The 20,923-nt window shown below is 34.3% G+C and overlaps 1 long non-coding RNA gene across 12 annotated transcripts in view; it reads left to right on the forward strand.

Annotated features, from left to right (window-relative positions):
• Positions 1–20,923, forward strand: part of LOC102156602 — a 169,654-nt gene that overhangs the window by 49,256 nt on the left and 99,475 nt on the right. For 11 of the 12 annotated variants that reach the window (XR_005358654.1, XR_005358653.1, XR_005358652.1 and 8 more), the window contains 3 exons: positions 6,640–6,827; positions 7,378–7,501; positions 15,739–15,782. This is a non-coding gene — a long non-coding RNA (uncharacterized LOC102156602). Of the gene's footprint in view, positions 1–6,639; positions 6,828–7,377; positions 7,502–15,738; positions 15,783–19,348; positions 20,424–20,923 lie in introns of those variants that run through there. The other variant, XR_005358658.1, reaches the window with a different exon arrangement.

A 20,923-nucleotide genomic window follows, 5' to 3' on the forward strand; every position in this document is an offset into this window, starting at 1 on the left:
CTGGCCAAACAACAGTGAACATGAGCTACAAAGTGCTTTTGGCATTTGTTGTTATTTAGACAATGTTGTCATTATAGGGGAAATTTATAGAAAGCATTCATAGAATCTAAGCAACATGTCCCTGAGGTAGCAATAAAATGGTTTTGGGGGTACAGAAGGCTAAATGTGAATCCTTTAAAGAGGAAAACAGGTCCTGGGGTAATGTGATAAATGCAAGTGGTTTCTTGGGTAACAGGATAAAATAGCATCTGTAAAATATGCTTCATGCCCAAAACAACTTAGGTTGCTTGAATTCATTCTGGGATTTATAAACTACTACTTTAGCTAAATTTCAAAAATCTAAGTCAGAAAAGGGCAATGATTTTTAATTTACACGCTACATATGCTTATATTTTAGAATGCCATGTTTTATAATTTCAGGTAGTTTCCATATGTCACAAAGTCTTAGACAATATACTGCCTACTGCTTCTCTTCTGGGACTCCTAATCAAGTTAATTTCACATGGCACGTTTTATTATCTTCAAAGTGAATGTAGCACTTTTAGATAAACAAACAATTGCTATAATAGGTATATGAACCATGCTACCTTTTTCTTCTTTTCTTTTCCTTTTTTTCCCCCCCAATTTCCTCTCTTGGTCTAGTACAGAGGAACTTTTTGAATCAAATCTAATCTTATTGACTCACAACATAAAGTGATACTTCCCCCCCACCCCCTATATTTAGTTTAAAGAAAACAATCCTTAACATAGCTTCTGGGATTTGAAGGAAGAGAAGTAACACTACTTGTCCTTAATCAAATTCTGAGACAATTGAGAAATAAGACCAAAGAGTAAGTGGAATGGGAGATTAAGTAAGATCGTGAAACCTGATGAAGCTCACATTGAATAAAATGGTATATATAACTTATTGTATTGACTCTAAGACCCACATCGTCTCACATCTTACCTTATCCAACATCAGGTCACATGCATATTCAATGTTGTCTTACAATTACTACAGTCAGCTGGTATTCACAGTGTACTTGTTAGTTTATGCTGATATTTCCTTCCAACTCATTTATTAGACATAGTCACTCATGAAACCCTAAGTAGAAGTAAGTGGACACAGAGACAAAAGCTACTTAAGCACTTATGCCCACAATACTCATCTTCATTCTCTGTACGTGTTTAAGCCACTAGAATGTGTGATGCAGTCCATATATTGTTAGAGTCACTTTGAATATTCAACAACATACTTGGACATAGCTTTGCCTCAAAATATTCTACACTTAACATCATCTGTTTCCGCAAAAGACAATGACACATTATTTAATCGGCACTCTTCAGTCAGCTTGTTAAGATTTCAGCTTCAGTTGAAACTATTGACCATGTGCTTCTTCTTGAAATAGTCTCCAATTTTAATTTTGGTGGCAAAAACCCTAACAGTAATTTCCAATCCCAGCTATGCATAACTTTGATAGACCAGAAGTCCTACTCAGGTCATAGAGAAAATCTAAATAAAGAAGGAGGAGGAAGAGGAGAAGAAGAGGAATTTTGCTGAATAATAAATCCATTGTAAAGCTGCTGTGGCAATCAACACTTGATGATCCAAGATTCTATACAGAAGGAAACTAAAGATGAGTGAGCCAGTGTTCTGTTGCACCAGTTTTCTTCCTTCCTTCTTAGAGGTTGACCATTCTTCATATGGAGTGACAAATTGTTAGTCTGGGCACTAATGCCCAGAGACAGAGAAGATGGAAGAGATTTCATCAATCTTCAATGAGATAGGGACATACAATTCTGGTATTTGGAACTAATAAGGTAACCAGAATTTGATGGAAGTGACATCTCAGAACAAAGAGAGGTACAGAGATAGGAGCAGGATAGTCAGTTTTCCCCTTGAGACATGTGCCAAACTATTATGTTAGGTAGGGCAAGACCTTAAAAGTCAAGACAAAAGAATCTGAAAGGACGGCTGGGTTTTTGACATTTTCTCAGTGCTTAGGGAATAAAAATTGAAGTTCCTTAGTTTCTAAGGAGAAGAAACATATTATAAAACAAATATCAATATATATTATTCTTTTTTTTAAAGATTTTATTTATTTATTCATGATGGGGAGAGAGAGAGAGAGAGAGAGGCAGAGACAAGGCAGAGGGAGAAGCAGGCTCCATGCATGCAGGGAGCCCGACATGGGACTCGATCCCAGGTCTCCAGGATCACACCCCAAGCCGAAGGCAGCACTAAACCGCTGAGCCACCGGGGCCGCCCAGTATCTATTATTCTTATGTGAATGTACCAGAGAATCAAACCAGTGTGAAACATAATTCTAAAACAAATATTAGTATCTATTATACTAAGTGTGAATGTACCAGAGAATCAAACCAGAGTGAACTAGAGAATCACTCAAAGATTACTACTCTGCCTCAAGTCTGTATGATGTGATTTTGTCTCAGTCTTGCTATCACACTATAAGGTTAACTCTGGAAGATAAAAGCATCTTTGGAAGTCTTTATTATTTTTCACACATGATTCTGATGGTTAACATTATGTGTCAATTTGGTGGCTATTGGGCCCAGTTGTTTGGTAAAACACTAGTCTACATGTCATTGTGAAGGCATTTTTAAGATGTGATTAACATTTGCAACCAACTTTAAGAAAAGCAGATTTCTCTTGATAATGTGTAGACTTCATAAAATCAGTTGAAATTTTTAAACCAAACAGGTTTCCTGGAGAAGAAGGAACTCTGATTCACAACTGGAACAGCTCTTACTTCAATTTTTAGCCTTCAAGCCTACCCTAGAGATTTTTAGTATATGTGCTGCCGAAGCAAGCACTACCCTAGAGATTTTTAACTATCCAACAACCCATAATCACAGGAGCCTATCCCTTAAAATAGCTTCAGATAGATAAATAGATGGTACATAGATAGATGATAGATGATAGATAGATAGATAGATAGATAGATAGATAGATAGATAGATGATAGATAGATAGATATAGATTCCATTGGTTCTGTGTCTCTGGAGAAGCCTGACTCAGACAATTACATTAATTAATTAAAGACAAAGACAATGTAATTAAAGACAATTCCATTAAAATGTAAATGTTGAGGCATATGGTAAAGAGGACCAAGTTAAAAATAAAAATAAGAATGAATTCTAGAGGCAAAATCCAAGATAAGTAACATAGTAGAGTTATCACAAATGGATTTAAAAATAAATGGGAATGGTGGGAATGGTATGCTCCTAAACACAGGTGATTAGTAGGGAATTTACCATAGAACAATGATAATAAAAGGGATTAATTACAAATACTAAAACTGAAACAGTAATGGCTGCTAAGAACACAATTGCTTTTTTTGGTCAATTTCGGTCACAGCATAAAAGGATTTGCGAACCAGATGCCAGAAAACACCAGTTTCCAGACTGAGGCTGAGTGAAAAAAAAAAAAAAAAGATGGAAACTGCAGAAGAAAAATAGCATGAAAGATATATGAGACAGAGTAAATGGTTTTAATATACATATAATTGAAGTCACAGCAAAAGATGGGAGAGACATTGGGACAGAAGTAATAACATTAGATGTACGTGCTAAGAACTTTCTGAAACTGATGATAGACTAATTACCCAGAAGGATATAGGAGTGCTAGGCAGATAAAGCAACTGATTCTACAATAGTGATTTTGTTTGCTTGACTTTTTTTTTATGTGCCAAAGAGTACTTTTTTCCTAATCTACGTAATATTTTGACCAAAACGTTTTATAAAAATATAGAAGTTCTATTGTTTATTGATAGTATAGGTGAGAGCAGAGGATAATGACAGGATTCAAAAGGATTTGTAAACATAGTAGTGATAGTGTAGAATTAACAAATTGAAAATTAAATATAAATTTTAAGTTATTAAGTAATATATGTATTAGCTAGGGTTACCAATAGATTATGTATTTATATCTAAGATTTATTGTGCATACTGGCTCACACATTTATGGAGGCTAAGTCTCACAATCTGTTGTCCATGATCTGTTGGAGATCAGGAGCTGGTGATGTAATTCAGACTGAATCCAAAGGTCTGAGAACCAGGAGAGCTCCTGCTGTAACACACAGTCCAGGATGGAGGCATGAGAACCGGGAGGTCTCTGGTTTCCATGCTAGAGTCCGAGACCTAAGAACCAGAAGCTCTGAGTCTAAGGATAGGAAAAGATCGATGCCCCAGCTCAAGAGAGAATTGTCCTTCCTTTGCCTCTCTGGGCCCTCAGTGGATTGGACAATGCCTGAACACACTATGTGGACAGATCTCTACCCAGTCTACTGAATCAAATGCTAGTCTCTTTCAGAAAACCCCTCACAAATACACCCCAAAATAATGCTTTACCAGTTACCTGAATATCCTCTAGTCAAGTTAGCACATAAAATTAACAATGAAAATATAGAAAAATTCAATTGCAGTAGTCAAGATTACAAGGCTTTGGATTTACTATCACAATGTAACGTTTAGTTTAAGCCTGATTTACAGTTTTCCATATGGAAACACTTGGTACTTTGCAAGAACCTGAACATAGTCTGAGCAAATAATAATACTGCTGACACAGATATTATGTACTTACGATATAAAAATAAAATAATGGGTCACAAAAGGCCGTAATCTACATAATCATGTAATCATGTTTGACAGTTATATCTAAAGCACTATGTGTAGTTCGTAGATAATGCAAGATTTTATTTTATGTATTTATTTTTTAAGATTTTATTTATTCATGACAGACAGAGAGAGAGAGAGAGAGAGAGCAAAGACCCAGGCAGAGGGTGAAGCAGGCTTCATGCAGGGAGCCCGATGTGAGACTCGATCCGGGTCTCCAGGATCACATCCTGGGCCGAAAGCAGGCACTAAACCGTTGAGCCACTGGGGCTGCCTGATAATGCAAGATTTTAGAAGTTCTAAATGAAGTATGTATGACTGAATGTTCTGGGAAATATGTCATACAAGCAATAAAGCAAATTTGTAATATTGTATCAAATCATGCTATATTTATATATTTATACTATATTAATGTTTAAGTATTAAATCTAAAAATTGAATTATTAAATTTTTTAATGAATCAAAATTAATATATGAATTAATGTTTATTTTGGTACATAGAGGACGTGAAAGAGATTATTAAGTAATAAGAATCCAGTTGGCATTATATTAAGCAAGCAGTGAGTTTAATGTCATGTTTACAAGTTTTGGACCACCTGGGTGGCTCAGCGGTTGAGTGTCTGCCTTTGGCTCAGGACGTGATCCTGGAGTTTTGGGATCCAGTCCCACATCAGGCTCCGTGCGAGGGGTCTGCCTATGTCTTTCCCTCTCTCTGTATCTCTCATGAACAAATAAATAAATAAAATCTTTTCAGTGGCTTAGCGCCTGCCCAGGGCGTGATCCTGGAGTCCTGGGATTGAATCCCACATCGGGTTCCCTGGATGGAGCCTGCTTCTCCCTCTGCCTGTGTCTCTGCTTCTCTCCCCTCTCTGCGTCTCTCATGAATAAATAAATAAAATCTTTTAAAAAATAAAATAAAAGTTTTGTCTTAGGGCACCCAGGTGGCTCAGTGGTTGAGCGTCTGCCTTTGGCTCAGGTCATGATCCTGGGGGCCTGGGATTGAGTCCTGCATCAGGTTCCCCACAGGGACCCTGCTTCTCCCTCTGTCAGTGTCTCTGCCTTCCTTCTCTATGTCTCTCAAGAGTAAAGAACTAAAATCTTAGAAATAAATAAATAAAAGTTTTGCCTTCTTTGGGAGATGTTTGATGGGTTTTAAACAGGGATTTGCATGATCAGGAAAGTTTAATGGAAGTACTTACTTGTCAAAACACAGGATGGATTAGAGGAGTATAATGTTTTACAGTTTATGGACACATAAGCAAACTAATAAAGTTTGAGGACAGAAAAATTGACAAATTGAACTTGGAAAAATGCAGTTGAATAAAATTATTTTATTGCTTTATGAAACTCATAATTATATCAAAGCTGATTGTTCCATAGCTAAAAGGATTCCGATCCGCCATTATTTGCTGACTTCATGTTAAAAGACATTGCACAAGATATTTCTTGCTGTATAAAGGATGTTAGACATTACTCCTATCCTTATAGAACAACCAACAAGTAAGCAAGTATTTTTACTACTAGCTTGAGAATTCTAATACTGCAAGAAAGATTCTAAATAATTCTACAAGTTCAGAGGGAGAAGTAATTTCCATCTGTTGGTGAGAATGGTGATGATGGTGGTGGGGCTTACAAAGGGATTTTTAAAAATCTGGAAATGTCAGTTTACAAAGGCTTTTGTTTGATTTCTTTGTTGAAAACTGAAATGAAATTCTCCATTTGCAAAAAGGTAATATATTTTACTTTAGACTGAAAAGAAAGAAATGGAAATGGAACAAATTATGTGGAAGCATAAGTGATATATAGGAAATCACCACTTGGTATATTTGGCAAAAGTATATGGACCAAGGCCAAATATTTATTTATATATAATACATCATATATATATATATATATATATATAATTTACTATATTTTTGTGTGTCAGGTCTTTCATACTTTGTCAGGTTAAAGTTATGCGAAATTTGCTGAATTGTCAAAGTGTGTCTTTAATTTTACTATGTCTTTGAATACTTTTTCCCCTAGGAAATTTTGTTAGCACTTTCTGAAGAAAGAGTTAAGGAAGAACAATCTACATTGTTAATTTTGGTATTTAAATAACAAAATTCCAAGGAAAGAGCATTTGCACTGGGAATATAAAGAAAATAATAAAAGGCCTATTATAGATCTAAAGTCAGCATCACTTGGAAACTGATTGATTGGATCAAAATAAGGTACACAACAATGACTTGAAGCTTAGAACATAGATTACTTGAAGGATGTGAAACCATCAAAAGCAATATGGAATGCAAAATGAGGGGTAGTCTGAGATTAAATAATGAATTCAGACGTGCTCGTTAGTTTGACTGCAGCTCCTAATATGCAAAACACAGGAAAATTACATCATACTTGTTGCTTGTAACAAAGACAAGATAGCCTCTGACTGGGTTTGTCGTTATTGAGAATATAGAATTAAATGTCGTTTAGGGGTATTGTTTCTCCTATGTTGTATTGTGGTAGATGTAAAAGGGGTGGCCCAAAGGTTTAACTCTCCCTGTATGCATGTACCTACACAACATGAGCCTCCTTCTTCCTTCGGGAGGTTTACTCTCTCTCTGTCTCTCTCTCTCTCTCCACCTCTTGAATTCATATTTGCCATATAATTTGCATAGACCCTAGCAGTTTGACAAAACTGAAGCCCTGAAATAGCCTTTTGGACAATGACACTTCTAGCTGCTGAAATTGCTGAGCTACCGTATGAATAATCCAGGAACTTTCTTCTAGGGACTGCATGGAGAATCAGATTCCAGCTCAGGGATCCCCGCTAAGGCCCCAGACTTACCAGAGCAGCCACTCTACATTGTCAACTCATAATCAGATGACCCAGGGAGGAACTGCTCAGATGACAGTAAGCATCATGAGAAATAATAAACATTGTTTTCTTATACCAATAGGTTTTGAGGTCACTTATTTCATAGCAAATTCTGATAGAGAACTTGGTGTGTGTAAGTGAGATGCTCCCTCAACAAAAACAAAATATATGTTACTGATTTTTATAACAAGCATCAGGGGGAAACTAGGAAAGTGGCTAGGAATCCATAAAAAAAAAAAAAAAAAAAAAAAAAAAAAAAAAAACTAGGAAAAACGGCAAATGGTATTTGAGCCATAACTGAAAAAATAGTGAGGAAATGCATAGAAAAGGATTAAAAAATTTTACTTAAGTAGTAGTAAAATGTTTGGCCAAAATATTACCTGTAATATCATAGAAGATAAAATATGTGCTTAAAGACCTTATGCATGCTAAAAGTGCTCCTGACTTTTCCTGGCTGTGTCAGGACACATTAGGCATGTTCAGTTATTGTATGAAAGTATTCAGCTAAGGAGAGAGTTTGAAAGAATTTGTGTAAAATCTGTATGGCTCAGGATTTGCTATATATTATGTATAATCTTATTTGTAACATATGTGTGTAGGTATATCTATCTATCCTCTATGTATCTTTGTATCTATCTATAAAAATCTTTAGACTCCCTAGCATGTAAGATTTTTTTTTTTAAGATTTTATTCATTTATCCATGAGAGACAGAGAGAGAGAGAGAGGCAGAGACAGGCAGAGGGAGAAGCAGGCTCCATGCAAGGAGTCCGACATGGGACTCGATCCTGGGTCTCCAGGGTCAGGACCTGGGCTGAAGGCAGCGCTAAACCGCTGAGCCACCCAGGCTGCCCGCATGTAAGATTTTTAAAGAAGAAGAAGGAAAAAAAAAAAAAAAGAAAGAAAAAAGCTCTGAAAATAACTAACAATGGAGCTGTAACACACTCTGTTAAGACCTCTGAAGGATTTAAGGTGTGCATAGTAGACAAGCTCAGCTAGACCAAAAGAACTTTTTAAGAATCCTACAGGGATTGGCCTATAGAATTAGCTGTATGGTTCCAGCTAGAAAAAATTCCATTTCGTTAAAATGTGTGAATGTGTCTTCTGAAACAAGAATTCATAGAAAACACACTAAATCTTTAAGAGAGTTGTATTCACAAATATAATAATGACTTGGATTAACTGGCATTGAGCTTGTTTAATTAGAAAAATGGGATCTGGGCCCAGATTTCTATGAAAAGGAAGTTGAATGGAATATTACCCAACTTCAATCATGGGCTATTCTTGTGAAAAGGAAATGCCACCCCAGAGGGCAGATGCAAAGTTTTATCAGAGGGTAAAGCTGAAATCTCAAGAGAACAATAGATGAGGAAACTACTCCCAGGGAGTAGAACATATGCTCGACTGGATTTTATAAATGCTTCTAATTCTTCCCTACTCAAATCAGTAGTTCCCATTGTGGATTATATTATTCCTGTCTCACTCTTGAATGTTGGGTGTTTGGGGAATGATGTTTCTTTTTCTTTTCTTTTTTTTTTTTTTTTATTTTTTATTTTTATTTTTTTTATTGGTGTTCAATTTACTAACATACAGAATAACACCCAGTGCCCGTCACCCATTCACTCCCACCCCCCGCCCTCCTCCCCTTCTACCACCCCTAGTTCGTTTCCCAGAGTTAGCAGTCTTTATGTTCTGTCTCCCTTTCTGATATTTCCCACACATTTCTTCTCCCTTCCCTTATTTTCCCTTTCACTATTATTTATATTCCCCAAATGAATGAGAACATATAATGTTTCTTTTTCATTCACTGTCTTGGATCAAGAGTCAATGCCCCTAAACACAAGCAACCTTCGTGCTTCATCTGCATCTGGACCTAATGCAGTTCATGAGATTATGAATTTTGAGTCTGATGCCTCAACTGAAAATAATTTGCTGTTTCCAGGAATGGGGGAGAACATATTTTATATGGGGGAGTAGCTTAGATTCGATTCCTGAGAAACATACTGTGAGAAGGAAATTGTGTGAAAGCTCTCAGAGACAAATCTTTGAGCGAATGACAGAAGCAGCTTTGGGCAGAGGAAGAATGGGAACTCTAATGAAGTTACAACAAATCCTCAGCCGATATTATTGACAGCTCTGGAACAGAGATGGATCTCCAAGTTGACCCAGGTTGAGGCAAGGAGGCTAAGTCTTTACACCCAGCATGGGCAGATAATTGCATGCAGCCTGCGGAAGAAGACGGGAGATGTATTAGAGGAGGCAAGTCCTTTAATCTAAGGGCAATTCCTGGGAAGGGGTTAACCTCTGAGCTTTTCACAGAAGACTTTCTTGTAGCTAGGGGAAAGATGCTTTTATCATTAAAGGAAGACTAATTTGTAGCCAGAGGGCATATGTTGGTAAATTAAAAAATGCCTCAAATTTCTCTCATGCCTGTATTCACATCCACTTGAAATGTGATGTCATCACTCCTTCCTTCCTAAAGTAAGGGCCTGTCTCTCTGACTTTTAAGCCTGAAGCTGGGTATGGGCTTGCTTGGATTAATGGTATGCTTGGAAATAGAACAAAAACTGAGGGGGCTCCTGGGTGGCTCAGTAGTTGAGTGTCTGCTTTTGGCTCAGGTCATGACCCCGGAGTCCTGGGATCAAGTCCCACATCGGGCTCCCTGCATGGAGCCTGCTTCTCCCTCTGCCTGTGTCTCTGCCTCTCTCTGTGTCTCTCATGAATAAATAAATAAAACCTTTTTTAAAAAAAAGAACAAAAAGTGAGGATGAGGTCACATGGTGAGAGAGCAAGAAGGATCATGTGGAAAAGAAGCATAAGCATCTTAGTCACTCTGCTCTGCTCATTCCAGCTGAGGCCAAAGACATGTGGTGCAGCTGTCCTAGACAATCAGCCCCTCCCAGGCCGTCCAAAACCAGGATTCCTACACAATCACAATTTCTAAAACACAAAAAAATCATTGCTGTGTTAACCCGTTAAATTTCAAAGTGGCTTTTATGCTTCTAATTAACACACGTGATTATCAGCTATTCGTATACAATTATTTCCTTTGCCATTATCATGTATTAATATCATTTTTCCTACAGTGAAGGCTTATGGAATATCTACGGTATAGTCATGAGTCAAAAGTGGCTAACCCGAAGCATTATGGATGTGTGACTTCATCGTTTGGAGGATAATATCAAAATCATAATAATAGGTGGTAAAATGAAATGTCTACGTACCCTAATCAGTATTTGAAAACTCTCTGTAATTGATGTGGAAGGGAATGCTTTTGCTGTTCTATTTGCCTAAGAAATACGAGTGGAAATTGTGTCAGATTTTACCACCCTCTAATACTCATCTCCCTCGTAGGGAAAATGGAACCCACAATATTAGTATGTTTACAAATAATAACTGTTTGTGGAACAGATCATATGGAACAATTTAGTCAATGCATGCATTGTAAGGAAACGCAATGCACAAAGCAGCATCTTTCGTTTTAGTTTTTTTCTCCCTATATAACATTAAAAAATCCATCATCGACATATATTTTCTCATATGTTCAGAGAAATACATATCTTCAGGGTAGTAGAGCAATTTAAAGAATATTAAACATCTATATATGATAAAATTAGATGTTCATTCTTAATTCATATCAACATGATTATCACACTCAAGTTAAATGTGTGGTAGCTTAAGCCATATGTATGTATGTGTAGTCACACACACACACACAAAATATATAATATATAAAAACAGGTCTTCATATCCATAACTTAGGCTCTTTCTTCACACATCATATACACAGATGTAATAGTCTTCATTAACTAGCATCATATTTTGTCTTGAAACTAAATAATATTTCACCAAAATCATTCTTCTGTATTTAGTTGTTAGAAAAACAAAATATAGTGTGTGTGCCATAAGAGTTGAGAAAAATTACCAATGTTTCTTACTAAAATATGTTCAGAATCAACTGATGACCTAAAAGTACTTTTAATTCTTTACTGAAATGGACATAAAAGTATTCAAAATTTTTAAACGACAGATTTTTTTCTATATATCATGCAAACAAAGGGAAATTCAGTGAAGGGGGTTAAGAGTATACTTATTGCAATGAGCACTAAGGAACATATAGAAATATTTAATGATTGTATTGTGCAACTAAAACTGACATAATGCTATGTGGGTGTTATTGATACTTGAGTAAAAAGTAAATAATTCATGGAGGTGAAAAATAGACAGCATGGGGAATGTAATCAATATTATTATGATAATGTGTGTTAAAAGATGGTGACTACATTTATCGTGGTGAGCATGGTGTGGTGTAGGAATTGTTAAGTGTTGAAAATACTATGTTGTGTACTTGACACTAACATAACATTTTATATCAATTATACTTCGATAATAATTCTTTTTAAAGTAGCCTTGATATCTGTTCATGAAACTAAGATGTTCAAAAATACCTCAGCTTTTATTTTTACCTGGGCTCTCATCTTTTTCATAATCTATCTGGGGCAAATTTATTTCAAAGTATATCATAAATGGCACAAAATTTTTACTCCATGTTTACATATATAAGGTGCATGCACATTTTATCTTAGTATTATTTATCAAATAATGTTTTGTTTCATAAAATAGTGTAGTACTTATAAAAGAATATCAAATTAAATTATAAAATATATTACCACTACATGTCAATATTCCTAGTAAACAAATTAAAAACACATATGTAATGATTGGTAATTTATAATTGTTTTTCAGAGGAATTCTTAGCTAAGTAATCAGCTAACAATATGACATAGACAATGCATAATACTTGATGTTTGATAACTTTTATAAATACACTTTACTAAAACTATATACTTTGTCATGTAAAAAAATATAATTTAAATTTAAAATATATTCAAATAGTAACATCTTAAATTTGATGGCAAAGTATAATTTTATGATATACATAATATATATATGTGTGTGTGTAAGTTATATATTTTTTAAAATTTTAATTTTATTAGTTTCAATTTGCCAACATATAGAATAACACCCAGTGCTCATCCCATCAAGTGCCCCCCTCAGTGCCCGTCACCCAGTCAAATTACCCCCCCCCCCCCCCCCGCCCACCTCCCCTGCCACCACCCCTAGTTCGTTTCCCAGAGTTAGGAGTCTCTCATGTTCTGTCTCCCTTTCTGATATTTCCCATTTATATTTTATTTTATTTATTTTATATTTTATTTTATTTTATTTTATTTTATTTTTATTTTTATTTTATTTTATATTTTAATATTATTTGTTTATTTATTCATGAGAAACACACGGAGAGGCAGGCAGAGGGAGAAGCAGGCCCCACGCAGGGAGCCTGATGTGGGACTCGATCCAGGGTCTCCAGGATCACGCCCTGGGCTGCAGGCGGCGCTAAACCACTGCGCCACCCGGGCTGCCCCCCATTTTTATTTTAAAAATGGAAACTCATTTCCTAAAACTGAGAAGTGTGTGTGTACATGCGTATATATGTGTGAGAGAGAGAGAGTGAGAGAGAGACGGTACCTTGATGAAATTCGTAACTATGGCCTACGTACCCTACCTAAAGTTTGTAGGTATGTTCAAGATTCCTTAGACTTTTTTTTAAGATTTTTTATTTATTTATTTATTTATTTATTTATTTATTTATTTATTTATTTATTTATTTATTTATTTTTATTTATTTATGAGAGACACAGAAAGAGATAGAGGCAGAGACACAGGCAGAGGGAGAAGCAGGCTCCATGCAGGGAGCCCGACGTGAGACTCGATCCCGGGTCTTCAAGATCACACCCTGGGCGGAAGGCAGGAGCTTAACCACTGAGCCACCCAGGGATCCCCTCTTTAGCCATTTTTTATGCCCAAGCGCAATTTTTGTTGCTATATATTAAAACCACTGAACCATCCATTATATGTAAAATTTAATTCGGTCAGTTTTTGCTTACCATAGTAGGCTTGCTCTGTTGTTAGTCTTGAATATACATATTAAGTTCTTCTTGGAAAACTGGTCCCTGTATCATATGTAATATTCTTCTTTACTTCAGTGAACCTTTTTGTTTGAAATCCACTCTGAAATTAATATAGCTATTGGTGTTTTCTTCTTCTTCTTCTTCTTCTTCTTCTTCTTTTTTTTTTTTTTTTTTTAGTGTTTTCTTTTGATTAGTGTTAGCAGGGTGCATTTCTCATTTACTTCTAATCTTTATGTATTTTTTTTTTTCATTTTTAAGTGGGTTTCTACTAAATGATGTATTATAGGTGACATACAGTGGGGTTTGTTATTTGATCCACTGACAATTTTTCTTTTATTTGGTGTGTTTGAACTCTTGACACTCAAAGTGATTAAAATGTTTTTTTGATTAAAATATTTTAATTAATATCTATCCTATTCATTACTGTTTTCCCCTTGTTGCTCTCATTATTTATTTCTATTTTTATCTTCTAGACTTATTATCTATTTGGGGTTTTAACTGAGCATTTAACATGATTTCATTTTTTTCTCCCTTCTTAACATATACACTATTTGTTTATCTAACATTTTCAGTGATTGCCTTAGAGTTATTAAGAAATAATTATAGCAAAAAAATGATTTTAGCTAATCCAAGCCCACTTTCAAATAGCACTATACCATTTCACGTGCATGGGTGAGTAACTTATAACAAAATAATGGTAATCCCTCTCTCCTTCACCGTGTTATGAATTTCACTTATATACAAACATCTGTCCTTAAATAAATTATATACATGTATTTATATATAACATACATAACAGGGTATATTATGAGTATTATTATTATTTGAACAAACTGTAATCTGTTAGATCAATTACAAATGAGAAAAATAACAGCTTTTATTTTACCTTTGCTTTTTCCTTTCTTGAAGAAATGATATGTGAAGCTGTACTTTCTTTGGCATTTTTCCTGCTTGCTATTTCTTGAGCTTCCTGGATCTGTGTGTGTGTGTATGTGTGTGTGTGTGTGTGTCTGACAAAAAATTAGGGAAATTTTCAGTCATTTTTGTTTCAAAATTTTTTTGTCTCTTTTATTTTCTTCTCTTGCTAGTTATTCCCATTACCCATATATTACACCTTTTATAGTTGTCCTACTTGGATATTTCATGTTTTCTTTGTTGTTGCTTGACTATAGTCGGCACACAACGTTACATTAGGTTTCAGGTGTACAACATAGTGACTCAACTTCCCCTTATGTTCTCTGTAAGCTCACCATAAGTATAACTACCATCCATAACCATGCACCATTGTTACAATATCATTGACTATATTCCCTATGCTGTGGCTCTCCGATCCTTTGTTCTCATTGATTTTCAGTTTTAGAGGATTCTATTGATATAACCTTTCACTCTTTCCTCAGCATTGTTAAGTCTACTAATTAGTTCATCAAAGGCATTCATTTCTGTTAGTGTTTTTTTTTTTTGTTTGCTTTTTTGTTTGTTTTTGTTTTATCTCTGACATTTCTTTTTGCTTTTTCCTTTGGATGTCCATCCCTTTAGTTACAGTCCCATCTCTCCTGCATGCTAATTACATTGTCTATTAGAACCCTTAGCATATTAATTAAAATTGCTTTAAATTCTTGGTCTGATAATTCCAGTCTCTAACCACATCTGGTTCTGAATTTCTGTCTCCTCAAAAAGGCATGTATGACTTTGCCTTTTGGTCTCTATTATAATTTTTTTTTGATTTTTTGATAGTGGGACATTGTGTACAAGGTAAAAGAAACTGCTATAAATAGGCATTTACTAATGCAGTAGTGTGTTGTGGGGGAGAGGAAGCATTACATAGTCTTAGGGTTAGTTGTCAGTCTTTTAGTGAGCCAATACCTCTGGACTGTGAACTTCACAAGAGTTTCTCAATTTTGTTTTCCGCCTCCCTCATTGGGACAGAATGGCCAAGGTGGGCTGCATTGAGTATGCGCCTTCCCCTTGTCAGTTAAGCTCTGGTTGGCTAGTTTCCCCTAAGGGCAGGCTTGTTAAGAACAAGGTGCCTGGAGTATTTCAAAATGGTTCTTTTTCCTCCCCTCCAGCTGAGAGAAAGAGGTGATTTTTCTCAAATATTTGCTGTTGGAATTTGATTGACCTTTTGAAGATTAATCTCACAATATTGTCCCCCACTCCCTCCCTTGCCTGGATCCCTCTGGAGTTAAGACTCTCAAGAGTTGGCAACTCTGAGCCTCCAGCAATTCGTCAATTACAGGTTAGTTTTTTTTTCCCTGGGTTTTTTAATTAATTAATTTATTTTTTTTATTGATTTATTTTCTCTCCAGACACTGGTTACTGAGGCAGCTACTGCTTATGAGTCTCCGCTCTGGTAAGTCAAAATTCTCTGTATTTTACTTGTCTTTCCAATCTTGGAGGCAGCTGTTTGTCCTGTGTCCTCCTCTCCCTTAAGGATCCAAGAGTGTTGATTTTTTCTTTTTTCTTTTTTTTTTTTTTTTCTGGTTGATTGAGCTTTTAATGTTGTTCAGACAGAGGGTCAACTTCAAAACTCCTTACATGAAGTACTGGAAATTGGAAATGATTTGTTTTTTAAGTTTTATACATATTATCAATATGAAGAGGAAATGCTGGTTATTATGATGATAACATTTCTTTGAAATAAGTTGGGAAAGGCAACACAAAATATCTTGAAAATTACTATATCTAGAGAACACTGTGGCTTTAGAGTAATAAAAGTATATGCTTTATTAGTGAACAATAATTTTTAATTTGGGTATTTTTTTCAAGGCATTTGTGCCTTAAGTGATGCCAACTAGGGAGAAAATGTACTGAGGTGCCCTGTTGGTCTTGGTGAAGTAACTGCTCTGAAGTGTAGCCTTTGCTTTTCTTTTCTTGTGTTTTTGTTTTCTTTATATGTATGTAAGGGTATATTTTCAAGGTAGCAAGGCAAAGTGCCTTGTGCAGTAAAGGAAAGCCCCTTACTCTATGATAATTAATTTGCCACTTAAGATATTTTTGGTATAAAAAATGTTTTATTCATTAGTGTTGATCTATAAATATTTATTTTCTTAAAATAGTCAAATATAAGGCTAAATTATTGACTTTCCAATGTTTTCATAAATAAGTTTGATGCATTTTCTTACCTAGAATGTTTTATTCATTATTTGATATTCATTAAATCTATTAATTATTAATATAGTTTATTTTTATTTATATGTAATTATATTTTCTATATTTATTATTTATATATTATACTATTTAATAAATATTAAATAATCGTTAATTCAATATATGATTAATATTTTTAGAATTAACTCTAGAAAAGATACCATTTAAATTAGTATCGTAGGTAAGAATTTCTAATGTTGACTATATTTTGCATAGTTTAGCTCATTTCTCAATTATCTAGACATGCTGTTGTCTTTGAATTTTCCATGTGAAGTCATATGTAAATCCACACTTCCTGTCACAAAATATTATTTGATGGCTTATGTCTTTGAATGATTTTTTTAAAGCATCCTGGATGGACATGATAAAACATTTTTGCTAATTATGTGGCCAAAAACATATAACTTATTCTACTTTTCTACTTATACTTTTTTGCATATAATTTGAGACAAAACGAGTGTGGAGTAACTGTCAGTTTTTAGTTCCATTTTAAGAAAACATGTGCTGGCAATTTTGCAGAATAACTATGAATTTAGGATTGTCTCCATCTCTTTCTATTTCTATCTATTTTTGAAGTGGTAATTATTCCAAGCATATATTAATATTTAATTCCTTAACAAATTTCAGGTCTCACATTAAATGTCAATTCTAAATAATGGATTTGTTCCCCCACCAACACACATATAGCAACCATGATCTCTTTTTATCACATATATCATAATAGTGATGATTTGTGTGATTATGTGTCCACTATGACTCCCTTGGTAAATCAACCATAAGCTATCTAAGGACAGAGAACTTTGATCTTCTCTGCTCTATTGTCAATCTGGTTTGTGTCATAGGGTCAGTAGTTGATTAAAAACTAACAATAATAATGTTGAGAACATAAATAAATTCCTTATATAGTGTTTGTGACAATCTATAGTGTAAAATATTTAGATAAACTCAAATCCATCCCGTTCAGGGTTAGTGTGGATATTTCATTTAACTGTGCTTGATTTTTATCCCCACTCAATCATAAATAAAATGTAATTTTAAAAACATTTTCCTCCACTTTTAAAAGCTTACTAAACACAATGTTTTGTTATCTTAGCAAAATATATCAATGCTATAAGTATGCTGGAACCAAAAAAGATTAAAGTATGGATTGCCTTTTGTGTTATAATAGATCGTGGATGTAATAATTTCTATTTTTATAAAAAGTTACTATAAACAGATACAAATTGTAAAGCATACAGAAAGTGCAGTAAAAATATATAAATCTTTTAAAATTACCTTCCATAGTCTCACAACACAAAGAGGAGTCATTGCTAATATTTTAGCTTATTATATCAGGAACTTTCTTTTCTCTTGTGAAACTATGTGGTTATCAATGTGGTTGTGGGTGTAATGTATGCTATTAGGGATTTTTCCATGGATGAGCTGCATGCATGCATATGCACACATACTGTATACATATAGAGTTATAAGCATATAATTATGTGCGTATAATATACATCATGCATATTCTGTAAGGTGATACAAACCTTAAAATTTTGTAGCATGATTTTAGCTTTTTATTGAAAATCATTTTGCTGGTACTTTGCCATGTAATTCATTCGTAAGCAATTTTTAATGGCTAGGTATCACCATTTTCTTCTCTTTACTCATGTCGGACTATCTCAAATCATATAAAGTCTCTGCATAGCATCTGTTCTTTCATAAAGGAATTGCCACTGATGAATAGGTATTCTTTCAATGTGATAGTGAAACTATGATGAATTGAAATGAATTCTTCTTGTAATTTTCTTGAATATATCTGTATCATCTTCAATATAACCAGCTCTTTAGTCTATTCCTATTTCTCTGAGTATTAATGGTATTCTTGTTTTGGGACATAACTTGTTTCATAGTATGTGTTACCTCCTATGTAAACTCCATTGCCATCTTTCTTTTTATTTTTCATATGTTGCATCCTCAGCATCAGCATATGAAGATAAACAACACTAGAGGCAGAGTAGGACTAAAGAGCTTTCAGGCCAGTCCCCAACACAATGCCAATATCACCTACACTAAGCATATAGTTGGTTTCCAATTCCAGTTTACATGTTATTATATATATTGTTTATTTTTGGTTTCCTATGGACAACAGCGTGGAGAAGAAAAATATCATTATATCCCCTCTTTTTTTGGATAGATAATCTTGCATTTTGTTTCATTAAGATATTTTTTAAATGTTGATCATATGTTAGGCACTACTCTAAATACCAGACTACATCAATAAATAGAAAAAGAGCTTGCTCTATTATTGGAGGAGGAAGACAATAATCACATATGTAAATAAAATAATTTCAGTGCACATAAATTCTGTGAATAAACGTGAAGAAGCTAATGTCAGAAAATTATGGAAGGGGCTAATTTAGTAGAGTGGTAAAAATAAATCTATGTGTTGATTTTTGAACTGAGATTTAAATGATAAAGAAGTATTCACTTGAAATTCTGGATGATAAGTGTTCTATCCATGTGAGGAAAAAGACGTGATAATGTGTGGCATTTAAACAAAATAGAACAAAAAATAAATACAGGACACTGTTTAGCAAGGAAAGAGAACCCAAGAAATGGTTAGAGAAAAAGTCAAGTAGGTTATTGCAGGTCATGGAAAGGGGTTTGGATTTTTTATTACATAATATGAAGGTATCATTGGTTTTATGAATGATTGTGACAACTTCACATGTATTTATTTTAATCTTTCTGGATATTTTTAAAAATATTTATTTACTTATTCTTTAGAGACACAGAGAGAGAGAGGAGGAGACATAGGCAGAGGGAGAAGCAGGCTCCTCGCAGGGACCCCGATGTGGGACTGACTGGATGCTGGGATCAGGCCCTGAGCCGAAGGCAGACAGTTGACCACTGAGCCACCTAGGCGTCCCAATCTTTCTGGATATTATGTGGAGAATGAGTCTTATGGTGGCCAAATTGCAAGTACAGAGATAAGTTATGAAATTCTGACAATAATTTGAACATCTAATGATATTGAAAATGCCAACTTACAGTATAGCAAAAACACTGTAAAATATTCAAATTCTTTGAACATCAATTCTACTTTCTATAAATATATGCTAAATATATAATTATTATTGTGCTATGAGGAACTTTAGATATCACTATAGTTGTATTTAAAATAATGAATTCTTTAACAATTTAAATATCTAAAATAGACCTTCAAATACATTGCTATCTAATAATGTTTCACACTAAAACTATGCTTTAAAATTATATATCAAGACATAATGTGTTGTTTACAATATCTAAAGACAAACAACTTGTATGCTTCTAGTTAAATATGATTAATGCCACCTGTACTTGTACTTATTTTCTTCCCACCAAATCCCCCTTAAAAGACAAAAAAGGAATAAACTAAGATATTAACCAATGATGTAAGAAGAGTTAGTGAGTTTGATTACCAGCAATAAGTTGACATAAATAACAAAACACATTTGCAAGATTGGGATATGCGTGGGTAGACTGATACCTAAACATATGTGAAGACTTGCAAAAAGTTACATTAATTAAGTGGTTAATATTGGAATCGATAGAAGTTGCTCCAAACATTTAAGGAAACAGTAAGTTATGGAACTAACACTTCAATGAACAAGAAAAGTCAGTAGTTTTGTGGCAGTTGGTTATTCAGCTAGAAAGAAATGTGAGTTCTTAGTTCACATTTGACACAAATATGCCTTACAGGGACACCTGGGTGGCTCAGCGGTTGAGCATCTGCCTTTGGCTCAGGTCATGATCCTGGGGTCCTGGGATCGAGTCCTCACATTGGGCTCCCTGCAGGGATCCTGCTTCTCCTTCTGCCTATGTCTTTGCCTCTCTCTCCCTGTGTGTCTCCCGAATAAATAAATAAAATATATTTTTAAAAATATATGCCTTACAGGTTTTTTCTTACAAATGATAAGAAACATTTTTTAATGAAAAAAATAGAATGACTTTAGTGAGGGAACAGTTTCTTAAGTCGTAAAAAGTGCAAACAACTAGAGAAACAATGGAAGTTTTGAATAAATCTAAATGTTTAAATACAAAATATACTATAAACAAAATAAAACTAGAATTCATAGTAGGATACACTAACGAATTATTAAGAATATAAAAAGAAATTCAATTATTCAAGACAAAAACAGCAAATCATACTGTTGAAATTTACCAAATTTGAGCAAAATCTATGATCAGACATTATATAGAAGAGAAACAACTGGACAGTGCTCCGATGTTGTTGAAGAAATTGTAATAAATCTATGTGAGATACCATTTTAAATTCTGATTACTGGCACAATGAAAACCTTCATATGATTTGTAAAA

This window comes from Canis lupus, chromosome 4, assembly GCF_011100685.1.
Source record: "Canis lupus familiaris isolate Mischka breed German Shepherd chromosome 4, alternate assembly UU_Cfam_GSD_1.0, whole genome shotgun sequence".
In the NCBI taxonomy this organism is placed as follows: domain Eukaryota; kingdom Metazoa; phylum Chordata; class Mammalia; order Carnivora; family Canidae; genus Canis; species Canis lupus.